Source organism: Chiloscyllium plagiosum, unplaced genomic scaffold (assembly GCF_037043375.1).
Source record: "Chiloscyllium plagiosum isolate Xiang-an unplaced genomic scaffold, Cpla_swu_hap1 HiC_scaffold_7, whole genome shotgun sequence".
Taxonomy (NCBI): Eukaryota; Metazoa; Chordata; class Chondrichthyes; order Orectolobiformes; family Hemiscylliidae; genus Chiloscyllium; species Chiloscyllium plagiosum.
The window spans coordinates 8,239,684-8,254,203 of record NW_028270145.1 but is presented as its reverse complement, the minus strand read 5'-3'; the positions used below and the strand labels follow the sequence as shown (position 1 = coordinate 8,254,203).

General features: G+C 40.6%; 1 protein-coding gene across 1 annotated transcript in view; it reads right to left on the bottom strand.

Moving 5' to 3' along the window:
- Window positions 1-14,520, bottom strand: part of LOC122551280 (inactive phospholipase C-like protein 1) — a 340,754-nt gene that overhangs the window by 230,299 nt on the left and 95,935 nt on the right. The gene's annotated exons all lie outside the window — the stretch shown is intronic.

Genomic DNA, 14,520 nt, shown 5'->3' with positions numbered 1-14,520 from the left:
TGACCTTTCATTAAACAGAGACGACTGATGGTGAATTTAACCTGAGGTCACCATGCCTCAGAAGAGGAATGAGGCCAAGAAGACAGGACCTTTATGAGGACCACAGCCAGGGTGAGAATTGAACAACCACTGTCCAACCAAATGAGCTAACCGATTCCCAAACCAAAATACAGACGACACAAAGAACATATTCTGTAGGCTGTAATTCACAGATGTAATAGATTTCCATACTAACATTATGTGAACCAAAGCAGTTGCAGCAGTAGTCGCCAAAGTCCAGACAACAATATGCTTGACCTTTCATTAAACAGAGACGACTGATGGTGAATTTAACCTGAGGTCACCATGCCTCAGAAGAGGAATGAGGCCAAGAAGACAGGACCTTTATGAGGACCACAGCCAGGGTGAGAATTGAACAACCACTGTCCAACCAAATGAGCTAACCGATTCCCAAACCAAAATACAGACGACACAAAGAACATATTCTGTAGGCTGTAATTCACAGATGTAATTCTGTGCAACAATTTACTACAAAATTACAACAGCTGAAATTCAGTATCTGTTTACAGTGTTTTCAAATTATAATTAAAGGTACAATAAAGCAGAACAAAGCCCATTTATTTTTGGCATAAATGACGTTTGGTTGTTCGGGACAAGAGCATTATATTGAAAATTAAGTCACAATTTGACCATGAACAGATACATCACTTCAGCACACAGAATGGAATTACTGAACTTACACAAATATTAGCACAAGAGGTCACAAGTTAGCCAGATGTACCTGCATCAGTGACAGGTTTACATAGTAGCAACTATTCTCATACATTTTCCCATATTTTGCCTCAAGAAGTCTAATTTCCTTTTAGAGGTGATAATGCATTCGACACCCTCACCTCCGCAGAGATCTTTCTTTTCTTTACCTTCCCTTTATGCCTCAAATACCATTTCCAAAGTTACCTCCTGCTTTCTGACCATTATTAATCAGTTAATCATTTCCAAAGCATTTGGAGAATTCTATTAACTTTTCCTTAGCCTGGATACATATCACACTGAAAGCCATGAAAAGGATAAATGAGTTGCTGTATGTGCATGCCAAGCATTTAAGCAAGCATATTTCACAATCCCAACTTTATTTCAAACTTTTTTCAGCAGATAATAATGCCACTATGGTCTGCTGGTGATGTGCCTTCACAGGTGTCAATTTCACGTTCGGGTAAATTTTAGATATCCCACTCCAAGTTTAGTCAATCTCAAAGGAAGTTCAAATCAGATGTGGAAATACAGCAATTAAATGCAGGAACAGAGACTTGGGATGGAAAGTGTGAGTATATAGTGAGATTAAAAAAGAACATCAGAATCTCAACATAATCCTTTCTCAGAAGGCAGAGTAATTTTTTTTCGCCTGTGGGGTTGGGGGTGGAGATGTCTGTGATGTGAGCCCCTACCAAAGCAAATGTGTAAATCAGGAATCTGTAAATTCAGTGATGCTACACATCTGCCATTGTGCTGCACTTCATCTGTAACTCTTACATTGACCACCAGTACACATTACAAATCTTAAACTCATGCAATCATCATAACTTAATTGATTGTAATAATTGAATCCTTGGTGTCTCTGTGAAGCTGATGTAATCACAAATGAGCTTAGAAGTGTCACCTATGTTTGCAAATTCACAACTATGTTCTGCAGGTGTCATCGCTCCAAGCTGCTATCCTCACACAGTGAATTTTGAGTAAGTAAGAACAAGGTCTGTTATATTCACTGGTCATTCTTGGGTGTGTTGGGAATTGCAATGAGGATGTATCTGCTGGACATAAATTCCGAATGTTATTTGCTGACATGGCTTGTGCCACATACATCCGGTTTTGTGAAGGCTCCTGGATGCCATATTCAGTTAAATGCTGTCTTGATGTCAGAAGCAGTCATTATCAGCTCACCATACTTTACATCGCTGATAAATTTAGATATGAGTCTACCTCATTATCCAACTTATTGATCAATACAGTGACTAACTGACATTTTACCAAACATGTAGAGAAATTGTCGTTTTGATGCAGATGACATGGTGGGACGAGGGGCTAAGGAGTAAATAATCAATGGAGATAGAGTCCAAACAGAAAGAAGGACAGAGAAGGGATTGGATACCGGCCAGCCTAGGAGAATGAATTGCTGTTAATGGGGTCTACTAGTGGCTAACAATGGGGTTGTATGTAATAGCAGACTGTGTGATAACAAAGCCCAGTTTGTGAGTGTTGCTGTAAGGACATGGGAGAAGGTGCATCAAACCCCAAAATTTCTGAACTCGATATTGAGTCCAGACGACTGTACATCGTTGCCAAGCAGAAAATGAGGTGCTGTTCTTCCAGCTTACGCTGAGCTTCAATAGTGCACTGCAGAAAGTCTAAGACAGGAATGTTGGCCAGGGAACTGGAAGCTCAGGATATTTTTTTGTGGACAGAAGTTAAGTGTTCTAAGAAGTGGTCACTCAGTCCATGCTTTGTCTCCCCAGTGTAGAGGAGACTACATTATGAGCAGTGAATGCAGTAGACTAAATTGAGCGAAATGGAGGTAAAGTGCTGCTTCACTTGGAAAGTGTGTTTGGGCCTGCGGATACTGAGGAGAGAGGAAGTAGACCTCCGAAGTTGAAGAGGAAGGTGCTGTGGGGTTGTAGAGGGATGTTGGGTGTAGAGGATGAGTGGACCAGGGTGTCCGGGAGGGAAGGTCCCTGTGGTAGGCTGGTGTGGGAGGGAAGTGAGGGTGAGGCCTGAAGTGCTGAAGGAATCACTAATATCAGGGAGGATCCCAGAGGACTGGAAAATTGCTAACATGACACTCCTGTTTAAAAAAGGACTAAGACAAAAGATGGAAAATTACAGACCGATTAGCCTAAGCTCAGTCATGGGTAAGATCCTAGAATCCATTTTGAAGGTTGAGATTTCTGAATTCTTGGATGTGTATAGTAAAATAGGGAAAAGTCAGCATGGTTTTATCAAAGGGAGGTCATGCCTGACAAATCTGCTAGAATTCTTTGAGGAAGTAACGAGCAGGTTCGACCAAGGACAGCCAATGGATGCTATCTACCTGGACTTCAAGAAGGCCTTTGACAAGGTGCCGCACAGGAGGCTACTGAGTAAGATAAAGGCCCGTGGTGTCAGAAACCAGTATCGATAGAAGCTTGGCTGTCTGGTAGAAAGCAGACAGTGCGGATAAAGGGGTCCTTCTCAAGACGGCAGTCAGTGACAAGTGGTGTTCCGCAAGGCACAGTGTTCGGACCGCAATTTTTCACTTTATATATTAACGATCTAGATGAAGGAACTGAGGGCACTCTGGCTAGGTTTACAGATGACATAAAGATAGGTAGAGGGACAGGTAGCACTGAGGAGGCAGGAAGGCTGCAGAAGGATTTGGACAAGTTGGGAGATTGGGAAAAGAAATGGCAGATGGAGTACAACGTGGGAAAGTGTGAGATCATGCACTTTGGTAGGAAGAATGGAAATAGGGACTATTTTCTAAATGGGGAGAAAATTCAGAAGTCTGAATTGCAAATAGACTTGGGAGTTCTAGTCCAGTTGTACTTTAGATTATTTAGATTATTTTAGATTAGATTACTTTAGATTAGATTAGATTACTTTACAGTGTGGAAACAGGCCCTTCGGCCCAACAAGTCCACACCGACCCGCCGAAGCGCAACCCACTCATACCCCTACATTTACCCCTTACCTAACACTACGGACAATTTAGCATGCCCAATTCACCTAACCTGCACATCTTTGGACTGTGGGAGGAAACCGGAGCACCCGGAGGAAACCCACGCAGACACGGGGAGAATGTGCAAACTCCACACAGTCAGTCGCCTGAGGTGGGAATTGAACCCGGGTCTCTGGCGCTGTGAGGTAAATTTGCAGGTTGAGTCAGTAATTAGGAAGGAAAATGCAATGATGGCATTTATTTTGAGAGGGCTTCAATATAAAAGCAGGGGTGTACTTCTGAGGCTCTATAAGGCTCTAGTCAGACCACATTTGGAGTATTGTGTGCAGTACTGGGCCACATATCTGAGGAAGGATGTACTAGCCATGGAGTGTGTTCAGAGGACGTTCACGACAATGGTCCCAGCAATGAAACGCTTAACATATGATGAACATTTGATGACTCTGGGTTTATACTCGATGGACTTTAGAGAGGGGATCTAATTGAAACATACAGAATACTGAATGCTCTGACCAAAGTTGATGTTGGGAAGATGTTTCCATTGGTAGGAGAGATGAGGACCTGAGAGCATAGCCTTAGAGTAAAGGAAAGAGCTTTTAGAATGGGGATAAGGAGAATCTTCTTCAGCTAGAGAGTGGTGAATCTGTGGAGTTCATTGTCACATAAGGCTGTGGAGGCCAGGTCATTGAGTATATTTAAGACTGAGATAGATAGGTTCTTGTGTGTCAAGAGGACCAAGGGTTATGAGTGAAAGCAGGAGAATGGGGTTGAGAAATTTATCAGCCACGATTGAATGGCGGAGCAGACACAATGGGCTAAATGGCCTAATTTCTGCTCCCATGTCTAAGGTCTGTGCAGGGGATGGGTTGGACCCAGCTGTGAGCTATGTCAACTCTGGTGTTGGGGAATTCTTGGTTGAGGAAGAGGCGGACATCTTGGAGGCCCCTTTATTGAAGTTAGCATCATCAGAACAAACTGGGACAATGGAAAGAGTCTTCACCAGAAGCAGGGTGTGAGGATGTAAAGCCAAGGTAAGTGTAGGAGTTAGTCAGTTTGTAATGGATATTTGTGGCCTGTCTATCCCCTGAAATGGAAATAGAGATGTCGAGCAAGAGAAGGGAAAAGTCCAAGATGGACCAGGTGAACATGAGAGCTGGGTGAAAATTGGAAATTAAATTATATATGTTCCCAATACCAAACGAGAGAGAGAAGCAGCACCGATGATATCATCAATATACTGGAGAAAAAAATGTGTGTGGGGCTGGAATACGACTGGAACAAGGAATGTTCCATGTACGAATATTCCACAAAGAGAGAGGCATAACTGAGGCTCATGCAGGTACCTGTGGCTATCCTTTTGGCCTGAAGAAAGTGAGAGGAGTTAAAAGTAAGGTTGGTCAGAGTGAGAATGAGCTCAGCCAGGTGGAGTTTTCCAATACAGTTAAAGCTATACAAATTCTTCTTTCTTTTGTTTGTATTTTAATTTGCGGGAAAAAATAAAGTGTGTTTTGCTTAAAATCATATAATGGACCAAATTATGTCTGGAATACAGCATCTTACACTTGCCTTTAAATAAGATTAAAGTTCGGGTCTAGGCTGTCTCCTTGATTTATTTGCAGGATGACTGGTCTGCTCCATAACAATCTGAGGGCTCATGTGAAATCAAAATATCTAACTTCAGGCTGGGTTTAAGATTATTGAAATCAAAGACAGTGGGTGTTGCATTTGGTTGGTTTAAAGAAGGTGTGCGTTGTGTAATAATGGGTCTTTCAGCCACTAAGCATCACACTGAGTGTTCTACACAAAGTGAGCAAGGCAAAACAAGTTGAAGTTTGAGTTGCCTGTGTTTATGAGGAAAGGGGAAATAATTGCAGTGATCGCTTTGCATTTACAATTGCAAGTGAAGCAGTTTGAATTAGAGGCAATGGCAAGGGAAAAAGAAAGAGAAAAAAACAGCCCGAGCAGTAAGAAAAGAAAGAGAAGCAAAAGCAAAAGAGAGGCAATTGCAGTGGAACAAAGAGCAAAATAATTAAAACAGCTGCAATATGAAAAGGAAATGAAATAGCTAGAGTTACGATTAAAAGCTGAAGGGAGAAAAGAGAGCTTTTGAACTTCAGACGTTGGAAATGGAAGAAGAAAGTCCACTTAAAACGGCAAAGGTAGGAGTAGTGATGGCGGGGAGGCAGTGACGAAGAGCAAATCCATCTTAGCCAAAGGTTTGTTGAGATCTGGTTATATATGTCCAAGCATTACCAAAGTTTGATGAGAACGATGTAGAAGCCTTTTGCACTTCATTTGAGAAAGTGGATAAACAAATGAAATGGCCAATCACCATGTGTTTCCACACTGTAGGGAATCTAATCTAATCTTATCAAAACTGGATAAGCCAGTGTGGTTTAGTAAAGTGGTAAAGGAGATCCCAGTGGAAGGTAAAAAGCTGTAAAAGTCTAGTCAGGTAGGAGTGATGCCGATTATGTTGAAAAGCTAGTGGAAAATCAGGCAATTCAGATGTTACAAATATGTCATGGGATTTTTCCAGGCTGTATTGTAACAAGGTCATAAAGCCAAAAATTGAAACAGGAGGAGAAATCAAAGAATAAAGATAAAGAAGTTGAAGTTCAATTAGCAAAAACTATGATTTGATTAAATGGTTGAGAAAAAACAAGAACAGCTGGAAGAAAATTGGATATTTTTACTTTAGAGAGGTTAGTTGAATTGCAACAAAAATTCAAAAAAATTAAGCAGTTGCGTCAAAAAGCATACACAGAAGAAGAATCGGCATCTGCCTCAGAATGGTGAAAACAATGACTGCAGATGCTGGAAACTAGATTCTGGAGTAGAGTGGTGCTGGAAAAGCACAGCAGTTCAGGCAGCATCCGAGGAGCAGGAAAATCGACGTTTCGGGCAAAAGCCCTTCATTCCTGATGAAGGGCTTTTGCCCGAAACGTCGATTTTCCTGCTCCTTGAATGCTGCCTGAACTGCTGTGCTTTTCCAGCATCACACTACTCCAGAATCTATCCCAGAATGTTACTACCATAAAAATGAAGTCTTTATAAAGAAATAGAGACCATTACATATTCTAGCAGATGAAAACTGGGCAGAAAGTTATCAACGAGGAGAAAGTGAGGACTGCAGATGCTGGAGATCAGAGCTTAAAAATGTGTTGCTGGAAAAGCGCAGCAGGTCAGGCAGCATCCAAGGAGCAGGAGAATCGACGTTTTGGGCATAAGCCCTGCTTCAGGAATTTTATTTTGGGGCGGCACGGTGGCACAGTGGTTAGCACTGCTGCCTCACAGCACCAGAGACCCGGCTTCAATTCCCGCCTCAGGCAACTGTCTGTGTGGAGTTTCCACATTCTCCCCATGTCTGCATGGGTTTCTTCCCACAGTCCAAAAATGTGCAGGTTAGGTGAATTGGCCATGCTAAATTGCCCATAGTGTTAGGTGTAGGGGAATGGGTCTGGATGGGTTGCTCTTCGGAGGGTTGGTGTTGACTTGTTGGGCCAAAGGGCCTGTTTCCACACTGTAGGTAATCTAAAGGGCTTATGCCCGAAATGTTGATTCTCCTGCTCCTTGGATGCTGCCTGACCTGCTGCACTTTTCCAGCAACACATTTTTCAGCTCAGAAAGTTATCAAGTTGTATTATCAGTGAGTTATAGAAAGGAGATGCTACAGAAAACACATAAGGTACCAGTCGGAGGTCATTTAGGAATATGGAAAACTCAAGCCTTAAAATATAAAAATATTTTCATTGGCCTGGACTGCATTGAGATGCGGTTCAATTTTCGCAAGACATGTCAGATAATAGGAAAACCTCAGACAGTGATAAAACCAGCACAGTTACGACATATTGCAACATGTGAAGAACTTTTTCCAAGAGGCTTAATTGATGCATAGGACCCCTCCATAAAACAAAAAGTGGGAATCAATATTTGTTGACCATAATGGATGGGTCTACTTTTCGATTTCCGAAGGCCATTCCATGACACAATATCACAGCCAGAAGGATTGTAGAAGATCTAAATTTAAATCAGTTGCATACTATCCAGAATTGCAAGGAGCATTAGAACAGTGGCATTAAGCTTTTGTAATTCTGGCAACTAGGGATGCACCTAATGAATCAACAAAATTCAGTCCATTCAAATTAGTTTTTAGATATGAGGTGAGAGAATCACCAAAATTAATAAAGGAAAATTTGGTAAGTCAGAGTTCAAAGACCATGTATTTGGATTATGTGTCAAATTTTAGAGTAAGATTAAATAGAGTGGATGAGTTGGCTAGACAGTATTTGAAAGTAACACAGCATATGATGAAACAGGAAGCTGATAAGAAATCAAAAACTCATACTTTCACTGGAAGAGATAAAGTGTTAGTCTTACAACCAGCAGTAAGTGAAGCATTAAAAGCAAGGTTTAATTGCCCTTATCAAATTGAAGGGAAATTGACTGAGGCGAATTATTTCATAAGAATGCCAGGAGAAGGAAATCTTAGAGTGTGTCTTTTGGTTATGCTCAAATGATATTTTGGTAGGGAAGGAAAGCAAAAGGAGAATGTAGCACTTGTTACAACTTGGAGTCAAGATTCAAATACAGATACATTTTAATTTGATATTCATCAAATTAAACTGGATGAGGAAATTCTCAAATATTGGGACAAATTATTGGGTTGACTTCCAGAGGAAAATTGAAATGACCTGAAATAGTTATTATAATCACATGAGGAGATATGTGGGCATTAGCTGAGAAGTATTAACATGATTACACATAATGTTCCAATTAAGCAATAATTATATAGACTTACCCCTCTAAAATTAGTGCAGGTTCAAAAAGAGATTATCTTTGAGCATGCTTTCAATGTAATCTAAGTGAGTTGCAGAGAAAGAAGTTCACCCATTGTGATGGTGCCAAACCAGATGGTACCCAGCATTTGTGTACAGATTACAACAAAGTTAATGTAATTATGAAATTTAATTCATATCCTATTCTATGGCTGGAAGACTGTATTGAGAAGGTGAGACAAGCAACTCATATTTTGAAGCTGGACTTACTCAAAGGATACTGACAGGTACTATTATCTGAGAGAGACCAAGGTAAACTTTGGCTTCCATGACACCGAATGGACATTACCAATTTAAAGTTATACCACTTGGTGTGAAAAGTGCACCAGCTATGTTTCAAAGACTAACCAATAAAGTCATTTTGGGATTACCCAATTGCGTCATGTACTGGACAATCTGGTGAATTTTAGTAACACATGGAAGGACCATTTAGAGCATTGATCAGAATTGTTCATTCCACTTCAAAAAGCACACTTGGCATTAAACCTGATTAAGAGTGAATTCGCAAAAGCCCAAGTTATGTTCCTAAGCTATATCATTGCACATAGACGGATGGCCCCAACGGATGCAAAACAAAGGTTCCTGGGGAGTTTTTCACATCATTGAAGAGCAAAGTTCTATGATTCCTGGGACTGTTGTTTTTATTGAAAATTCATGCCAAATTTTAGCAGCGTGGTTGCTCCACTGACTGACTTGTTGAAGAAGTGCAGAAAATTTCAGTGGATGGGGGAGTGTCAGAAGTCACCTGACTGCCTGAGATCTGTATAAGCTACCGCCCCAGTGTTTATCACACTTAATTATGCAAAGCCATTCAAGGTGGCTATCAATACAAGTGGTTGTCAGTACTCTTGGAGGAAGATTCGAGTAGATGGAATAACCTATGCTGTATTTTATCCAGAAAGTTCAATATTCATCAACAGATGTATTCCACAATTGAGAAGGAGACTTTGAGTTTGGTGTTGGCATTGCAACATTTTAACATTTATGATGCCAGTAATGTGTCTCAGGCAATTATATACACTGATCATAACCTCTTAATGTTTTTCGAACAATTTAAAGCTACAGATACCCGGCTATTTTTGTAACAGCCATTTAATTTGAAAATTATACACGTGGCAGGATGAGAGAACGTAATTGCCGACACATTGTCACGACTATGATGAAGGAAGATGAAGGCGTTCAGTGGCGGAAGTAATGGTTGAAATGGACTATAATATTGAATGCATTACGTTGAAGGTTTTAAGATTGTATATTGATAGTTCTTTCTTTGAAGGGGACAGGATATCACGGCTTAGAGGTGTGTTTTGTCCTTTTTTTCAGAGAGGTTTTGAGCCATAGGTGTCAAGCTGTCTATTCGAAGCCAATAAACAGCTTGTGAGGACTTCAGGTTTTTTTTTTAAAAAGTTGGAACAATATAAACAGCATGGATGGGTGGAATCAGGCTCCCACAGAGAAAAGTTTGTTTTAGCTTTCAGCAGTTGCTGAGGTTTTTGAAACTGGTTGTAAAAGCTGCTACATCTCTTTCTCTGGTACAGCTAAAAGCTTAGATTCTCTTTCTACTGCCAGAATCAAATGTGAGACAATCTGTTTTACTGACTCTGCCTTTGCAAAGGATTATGGGGTGTTAGTACATTGAAACAGTTGCTGTTTAGTAGTTAAATGTTCCATTAGTCTGTTACATTTTCCAATAGCGTTATAGTTACATGAATTCCTCTTTCTTTTGTTTGAATTTTTAACTAGTGTTAAGAATAAAGTGTGTTTTGCTTAAAGCTGAGTACTGTGACCAATTGAATTACATCTAGAGAACACAACCTTACATTTGCCTTTAAATAAGATAAAAATTAGTGTCTAGGCTATCTCCTTTACATATTTGCAGGTGATTAGTCTGGTCCATAACAATGTTAAAGAAGCGTACGCAGAATTCTCTCATACAGAAAATAAACCTGTGAACAAAGTCAAAACACATGGAATAAAACACACAGTACCAATATCGATACAAAACTAGTTGACTAATAGGGAACATAAAATAATTGTTAATGGAGATTTTTTCTGTTCATTTTTTGTTCTTATTGTTAATGAGGTTTTTTTAGACTGGAGGTGGATTGCTGTGGCATGTCGAAGTTGTCATTCATAGAACCCTCACCCTGCTTGAAATATAATACAGCTTGGTTTACAGGGCATAATGTCAACATTTTCAATGTGGGAAACTGTGAATCAATTCATTTTGGTAGGAAGAGTGCAGACAGAATATGAAAAATAGGACACAATTCTAAAAGCAGAGCAGCAACACACAGACCTGAGTACAATGTGCACATCATTGAATATGGCAGGACAGCTGGAAAGAGCAGTTAACGAAGCACACAGTATCAGGCTTTATTATCAGGAGAGCAAGATCATGGCTATTATATTTAACTTGTATAAGACATTTATTCAGCTTCAACTAGGCTAGTGTGCTCAATTCTTGATGCCACATATTGAAAGATACATACAAACATATGAACTAGTGGCAGGAGTAGACCATTCGATCTCAAGAGTGAGCCATTATTTCATAAGATCATGGCTGCACTAATTGTGGCCTCAACTTCACTCTCCTGTCTACCACTTTGTTCCATCATCTGTCTCACTTACTAGTTAAGGATCTATCTGCCTCTGAATTAAAAATATCAAATGAAGTGCGACCACCACTCTAGAAGGAAGACAATTAATCAAACTCATGATAATCAGAGAAAAATATTCTCCTTATTCTAACTTAAATGGAAGACCCCTTATTTTTAAACTGCATCCCTGAGTTCTTGAGTTTCCCACAAGAGGAAACATCTCTTCAGCATCTACCTGTCATATTCTCTCAGGATCTTATGTTTCAATAAGAGCATCTTTCATTCTTTTAAACTCCAAGGGCAGAATGTGTAGAAGTTTGAGTGACATGGTCTATGGTGAGATATTAGGTAGAATCAAGTGATAACTGAAGCATAGGCCATCTCTTTGTTGAGATAATTTGACACTGCCATTTATGTTTTTCACAAGCGGACTGGTGAGATTTTCATTAGGCAGTGGTGAAATGCCGTGACATGGGTTAACGCTTGTTAAATGCATTGTTAACATCACAACTCAAATCAATAATAACGCATCTTATCAAACTCGCCAAACAAGCTAGACAACAGGAAAACTCGACAAAGAAACCAGAACATGTACCTTGTGAATGCAACCTACCACTTGCTCCAAATGACCTCTATGTTGGAAACCAGACACTAACATCGCTGCATTATGCTCTATGGGCACTATGGACACTGTCCACACAAACCCAAAGTCCACCAATATGGGCATCTGATATGTGCCAGCCTCTAAAAATTCTCATTGTGCATTTGCCATCCACTTATTCTATGCTTCTGCCCTTCAAAGCTGTATTATGGATGCACTAACAACTGTCATTGTAATGCTGCTTCGAGGAGACTGTGCACTTAAGGAAACACAGCCTGATAATTTACTGGACAAGGTTGCTTTTCTGGGGTCGTTGCTTGCTGTCATTGAGTTCACTGACTCTAAGTCTACTTGGAAACTCAGAGCATCCATGTCTTACAGTTCTTTGCCATTTTGAGCTTTGCCCCCTCAGCCAGAGATACCAGGCTCTTATTAATACTGTTGTAAAATACTATTTAGCACAGACACAAAGCCAGGAAGCTTCTTATATTTGTCAGCAGGCCTCAATCAAGGTATGGGGGTTAGCCTTCGCTTGGGAGGTCCTAGCAGAGGAAGTCAGAGGCAGTACCCAGTGCAATTCCAGGCAACGTCTCCTTGTAAGCGGTGAGGAGCCAAATGCTGAGCAGCCCACCATCTGCCTTATTGCCCAATTGTGGGCTGTTTACCTCGTGAAATGAGAGGAAGGCAAATATTATGGGAGATGAAGAAGATGATGTGCTGTTACCTTTGGTGCAGATGGAAGTGTCCCACGCGAGCAAGCAGACAGGGCACAGGGCATGCAAAGTTAATTGTATCAAGGAGAGGGGTGGATGACAGCAAGTGGAGAATATGGCATAGTCAAGTGCGAATGAAATATCAGAGAGATGAAGGCGGTACTTACCCTGGTGGAGTAGAGAAGGAAACTGACCACTTACTACAATACTGGGCATTCCTTTAGATGGCTGAGAGTGCTTTAACCTAGTTGCAAACTCTGACCAGGCTGGAAGGGGGGACTGACATCGTGGCTTTATTGCTGTCCCTGGGGGAAAAGGAAATCCTGTAATGGCACTACCCTGTCCAACAGGACTTCTAGAATTGTGAAGTGGGACGCCGACATCCCCTAGAATAAATATCGGAAACTGTGCAGGGCATCTCTGGACTGACAATACTTGGCCGGGTACACAATAAGCTTTTAAAGACAGTGCTAGGGTTGCTGGTATAATGGAAGATATCCACCATGTAGTGACTTGTTCTGGGAAAGGAAAATGGTAAGACTGGGTGAAAAATGGACATGGGCAACAGGTACTTAATGAGATGAATTTGGAAAGATGGGGCAAGAAAGCTTATGAGGTTATAAGTTCTCCAAAACATTTGACGCAATTCAAGACTTAGCGAAAGAAAAACCATTAATTCAACCCTAAAAGACACAACCTCGACCTGTCTAACGTTTCCTCACAAGATAATCCCCTCTACCAGGAATGAATCAAGTGAACATTCTCTGAATTGCTTCTAATGCAATTATGTCCTAGGAGACCAAAATTATACACAGTACTCTAGATGTGGTCTTGTAAATGCCCTGATACAGCTGCAGTAAAACATCTCTACATTTATTCATTTTCCATTACCCTTGCAATAAATGACAACATTCCATTTGCCTTCCTAATCATTTGCTGTACCTGCATATGAAATTTTGATACTCATGCACCAGGATATTCAGATCCCTCTGTACTTCAGAGTTACTGGTGTGTTGCCTTATTATTCTTCCTGTCAAAGCGGATCAAAGGATGTAAGGCATATGAGTGTAAAACGATTCACAAGAGCTGTTTTAGCAATGAGGAACCTTGGATACAAAGACAGATTAGAGAAGTTAAGATTGTTTTCCTTTGAGAAGAGAAGGCAATATCATTACATGACAGGACAAAGTAGATCGAGAAAACTCTTCCCGTTTGTGAAAGTTTGAGAACAAGAAGGAATAGATTTAAAATAAATGCAAGAAGAAGCAATGGCAACAAGAGAAATAAAATTATAATGCAGCAAGTGAGTAAGATCTTGAATCCACTGGCTGACAATGTGACGGAGGTAGGTTCAATTATGGCAATCAAAACACAATTAAATAATTTTCTGAAATATGCAGGGTTACAACAGAAGGGAGTAGAGAATTGGTGTAATGCTACATTCGGACAGCTGTTGTAGAATGAGGAGCTGAATAGCCTCCTACTGTGCTGCAATAATTCTGTGGAGAAAGTGAGGTCTGCAGATGCTGGAGTCGAGAGTGTGGTACTAGAAAAGCATAGCAGGTCAGGCAGCATCCGAGGAGCAGGAGAATCAACGTCTCAGGCATAAGCCCTTTAAGAAGGGATTATGTCCAAAACATTGATTCTCCTGCTCCTTGGATGCTGCCTGACCTACTCTGCTTGTTCGGCAACACACTCTTGACTATAATAATTCTGTGAAAGGATTCAGAACCTGAGCTTTGTAAATACAAGCGAAGTGTGAAATTAAGTAAATTATACTGCAGTATTGTGATCAATTCTGAACAGCACACTCTTCGGAAGGTTTTAAAGGGTGCAGAACATATTCACTAGAATGTATGAAGAACTATTTAACAATGTCACATCTACTTTAGTACTTCCTGTCTTTCCCTAGCTGGGCTACCACCTACCGTTTTCCTCTGATGATATTTGTCCTGACTTTCACAGAGCTCTCTTTCTCAAATGTTCTATGACTGAATGCTGCCAGTTATCAGCCCAGTACCCCTCTACCAATATATGCAAACCATTGACGGAACTGGTCCTC